This window comes from Giraffa tippelskirchi, chromosome 2 (assembly GCF_054371585.1).
Source record: "Giraffa tippelskirchi isolate mGirTip1 chromosome 2, T2T-mGirTip1v1.2.pri, whole genome shotgun sequence".
In the NCBI taxonomy this organism is placed as follows: Eukaryota; Metazoa; Chordata; class Mammalia; order Artiodactyla; family Giraffidae; genus Giraffa; species Giraffa tippelskirchi.
This window is the reverse complement of record NC_137276.1, coordinates 179,777,919-179,782,427: the sequence shown is the minus strand read 5'-3', so window position 1 is coordinate 179,782,427 and position 4,509 is coordinate 179,777,919. Positions and strand designations below refer to the sequence as shown.

General features: G+C 36.4%; 1 long non-coding RNA gene across 1 annotated transcript; it reads right to left on the bottom strand.

Annotated features, from left to right (window-relative positions):
- Positions 1 to 1,656: 1,656 nt before the first annotated feature.
- Positions 1,657 to 3,699, bottom strand: LOC145526640 (uncharacterized). Its single transcript, XR_014069045.1, has 2 exons — positions 3,617 to 3,699; positions 1,657 to 2,249 (listed from the first exon to the last, which is right to left on the bottom strand). It is a non-coding gene; the product is annotated as an uncharacterized LOC145526640 (long non-coding RNA).
- Positions 3,700 to 4,509: the final 810 nt, after the last annotated feature.

Sequence of the window (4,509 nt, the reverse complement as noted above, 5' to 3'; positions counted from 1 at the left end):
AGGTGTCCCTGGCCTTTTTTCTGGCTTCCTTTATTTTTCCAGACATTTTTTTTTTTAATGTATAAGTAATTCATTTGTTTTTGTTTACATATATAAAGAAATATATAGTTTATTAATTTAGAAATATCAATTTATTCCACTAAAACTTTTGGTTTCTTCAGTTGTTTTATTTTTTAGATTCTACATGTTTTAAGAAGAAATTTAGTTCAAAGTGTTCACATGCATCTTTGCCATCAATACCTTTATAATCAAAAGATAGTTTTCCAGAAAATGTCCATAGAATGTAAGTATGAATTATGATCCTAATCCACTTCTAATCACAGCACAGTGTCTTTTTCAACCTATAGATCTGGCAATACTTAGTGCCTCATCTTGTCAGGATCAACGTAACAGAGTCTCTTAATTTATAAGAACATGAAAGACAAATTGGTGAGGGTAGAAGAAATGAAATATGCAAAAATAGTATTTAAGACCAGCATACAAAAGAAAGTTCACTAAATATAAGCATCCTGAGCTTTGAAGCTCAGTGTCAATGGTTGTCCTTATGGAAGATATGCATGCCCTTTCTTCATTCTCCTGATACCTAGGGGTTGAGAATCTGTCCAGAGCCTCTGAAATAATCCTTGGAGAACTTTTATACCAGACGCAATGAATAAGCATCACTAGCAACCCCTTAGAAAAGTAAAATAACTTATTCTCACAATGGCCCATCACAGATACCCACCTGTGTGGCCTTACACTCCTACTTAAAGAAATATGTTTGATTGTGGTGAGTTCATTAGTAGGAAAGTTTACTTTAGATTGATTGGGTAGTTTTTAAAAATTTTATTGGAGTATAATTGATTTACAATATTGTGTTAGTTTCAAGTATACAGCAAAGTGAATCAGTTATACATATACATGTATCCAGTCTGTCATTATTTTTTTTAGATTCTTTTCCTTTTTAGGCCATTACAGAGAATTGAGTAGAGCTGTTCATGCTATACAGAAGGTTCTTATTAGTTATCTATTTTATATATAGTAGGTTGTATATGTCAATCCCAATCTATCTTTCTCCCATTTATCTGCTTATAACCATAAGTTTGTTTTCTATATCTGTGACTCTACTTCTGTTTTGTAAATACATTCATTTGTACCCTTTTTAGATTCCACATATATGCAATATCATATATTTGTCTTTATGAATCTGACTTATCTCACTCAGTATAACAATCTCAAGGTTTGTCCATTTTGCTGCAAATGGCATTATTTTGTTCTTTTTTATGGCTGGGTAACTGGGTAATGTTCCATTCTATATATGTACCACATCTTCTTTTCCATTCCTCTGTTTGATCCACATCCTTTAGTCGCTAAGTTGTGTCTGACTCTTGCAACCCCATGGACTGTAGCCTGCCAGGTTCCTCTCTTCATGGCATTCTCCAGGCAAAGATCCTGGAGTGGGTTGCCACTTCCTTCTCCAGGGGATCTTCCTGACACAGGAATTGAACCCAGATCTCCTGTATTGCAGGCAGTTTCTTTACCAACTGAGCTATGAGGGAAACCCTGATCTACATCCTACAGTAATGAAAATAAGAACAAAAATAAACAAATGGGATCTAATTAAACTCAAAAGCTTTTGCGCAGTGAAGAAAACCATAAACAAAATGCAAGGAAATCCTCAGAATGGGAGAAGGTATTTGCAAATGAAGCAACTGACAAGGGATTGATCTCCAAAATATGCAAACAGCTCATGCAGCTCGATGTAAACAAACAAACAAACAAACAAAAAAAACCCAACCCAATCAAAAAATAAGCAGAAGATCTAACTAGACTTTTCTCCAAAGAAGATGTTGTTCAGTGACTAAGTCATGTCTGACTCTTTGTGATGCCATGGACTGCAGCAAGCCAGGCTTCTCTGTCCATCACTGTCTCCCAGAGTTTGCTCAAACTCATGTCCATTCAGTCAGTGATGCCATCCAACTATCTCATCCTCTGTCATCCCCTTCTCCTGCCTTCAATCTTTCCCAGCATCAGGGTCTTTTCAAATGAGTCAGCTCTTCACATCAGGTGGCCAAAGTGTTGGAGTTTTAGCTTTAGCATCAGTCCTTCCAATGAATGTTCAGGGTTGATTTCTTTTAGGATTGACTGGTTGGATCTCCTTGCTGTCCAAGGGACTCTCAAGAGTCTTCTCCAACAGCACAGTTCCAAAGCATCAATCCTTTGGTGCTCAGCCTTCTTTATGGTCCAACTCTCACATCCATACACGACTACTGGAAAAACATACAGAAGACATACAGATGGTTAAAAAATGCATGAAAAGATGGTTAACATCACTTATTATTAGAGAAATGCAATGAAAACTACAATGAAGTATCACCTCATACCAGTCAAAATGGCCATTATAAAAAAAAATCTACAAAAATATAAATACTGGAGAGGGTGTGGAGAAAAGGGGACCCTGCTACACTATTGGTGAGAATGTAAATTGAAAGAGTCACTATGAAGAACAGTGTGGCTATTCCTTAAGAAACTAAAAATAAAAGTTGACCCAACAATCCCACTACTGGGCATATACTTGGAGAAAACTATAATTGAAAAGGATACATGCTCCCCAGTGTTCACTGCAGGACTACTTAACAGTAGCCGGGACATTTAATTTAAATTTATTTATTTATCTATTTTTTACTTTACAATATTGTATTGGTTTTGCCATACATTGACATGAATCTGCCATGGGTGTACATGTGTTCCCCTTCCAGAACCCCCCTCCTACATCCCTCTCCATCAAAATTGAATATTTTTGGTGTGTTGTGTAATTCTATTATGCTACTGCTAAGTCACTTCAGTCATGTCCGACTCTGTGTGACCCTATAGACGGCAGCCCACCAGGCTCCGCCGTCCCTGGGATTCTCCAGGCAAGAATACTGGATTGGGTTGCTGTTTCCTTCTTCAGTGCATGAAAGGGAAAAGTGAAAGTGAAGTCGCTCAGTCGTCCAACTCTTAGTGACCCCATGGACTGTAGCCTACCAGGCTCCTCCATCCATGGGATTTTCCAGGCAAGAGTACTGGAGTGGGGTGCCATTGCCTTCTCCGTAATTCTATTATAAATACAAGTATTTTGAAAACGGCTTACCTCTGATCAGTTTCCATGTTATTATGTCAAAGGAGTGGAGTGTAACAGAGTTCACTTTAAGTCTTAGGCTGCTGGTGATTTGACAATGTCCTCTTCAGCTCTGTCTAAATTTTGTGAGATACGTACTTGCTAATTTTATATATTATATATAATATATGTAATTATATATATATTGCTAACTTTATATATGATGTCAGTGAAAATTCATCCTCTGCTCTAGTTACTCGCATCACAGTGGGAAGTTGGTGCTCTTATATGTTCTGTTGGTGTACATTCATAATCTCCATGAGTAATCACTTGCTATGTTGCTTTTAGTTTTAATTTCTGTCAAAGTTATACATACACAAAGTTTAAAGAGACCATTAGTTCTTAAAAGGTTTGTTATGAAAACCAGTAGTGTGCTTTGCCTTGCTTTATGTGGATTATTTCGAGATATATTTCTATGTCACTAAGTATCACACTTTATTGCTACTTCTTGGTTTGTTAATTTTAGGCATGACTTACTGACTTACAACTAGGAAATTTGCAGCTTTAGCTCTTTTTAACCACTTCTAGTCTCCACAGCACAAATGCCACTTCCCAGCCCATGTCCTCTTGATAAATACAGTTGACAATTGAGCCATGCAGTGAATCTCGATAATTTTGCTTTCCTTGTACAACTTTATGTATTCTCTTGTGGTCATATTGTCTGAATATCCTCTCAAGATGTTGAACTATGTCAGGTGTTCTATCAGTTTCATCATCTTAAGGAAATCTCTCCCTGAAGAACTTTCTGCCCTGTTCCAATCTGGATTGTTTTCCTTCTTTGCTGGGGGACAGCTGTTACTATAGAAACTTCCTTTACCATCATTTGAGAATTCCTTTTGACTCTAGTGAGTATGTACTTTTTCCTTAGTTTCTTGTTTTCCACTTTTTTGGCTTAGTCCTTTATTTTAGTGAAGAGCATTCTCTCGTAGGTTCCTGAGAAAGGTGACGGGGTTGAGGGGTAAACTTCAAAAATCCTACTTGTTCAAAATGGTTTTTATTTTCTGTCTTAATTTTGAGCCTTGCTGGGTAAAGTTACTGCTCTATATATTTAAGGTTCTAATTGTGGCTCTTGAAGTGTGTTGATATTGTTTTGGTGTGACCTGATTTTTACTGTTCTCTTTGTCACTAGGGAGCTGAAATTTTTGTGGTAAAATACCTTAGGGTAGGTATATTTTAATCCACTCTTCTGGGTGTTCCAACCTGAAAAAGCAAATCCTGTAGTTTGGAACATTTTCTTGAAAACTTTCTTATTTTTTCTCTTTATTTTCTATGTTATCTTTTTCCTCTATAATTTTTTCAGAGATTAGACCTTCTGAACTAGTTATTTTTGTCATTTCTCTAATTTTTCTTCTCTTAATATTTCTGTTCTT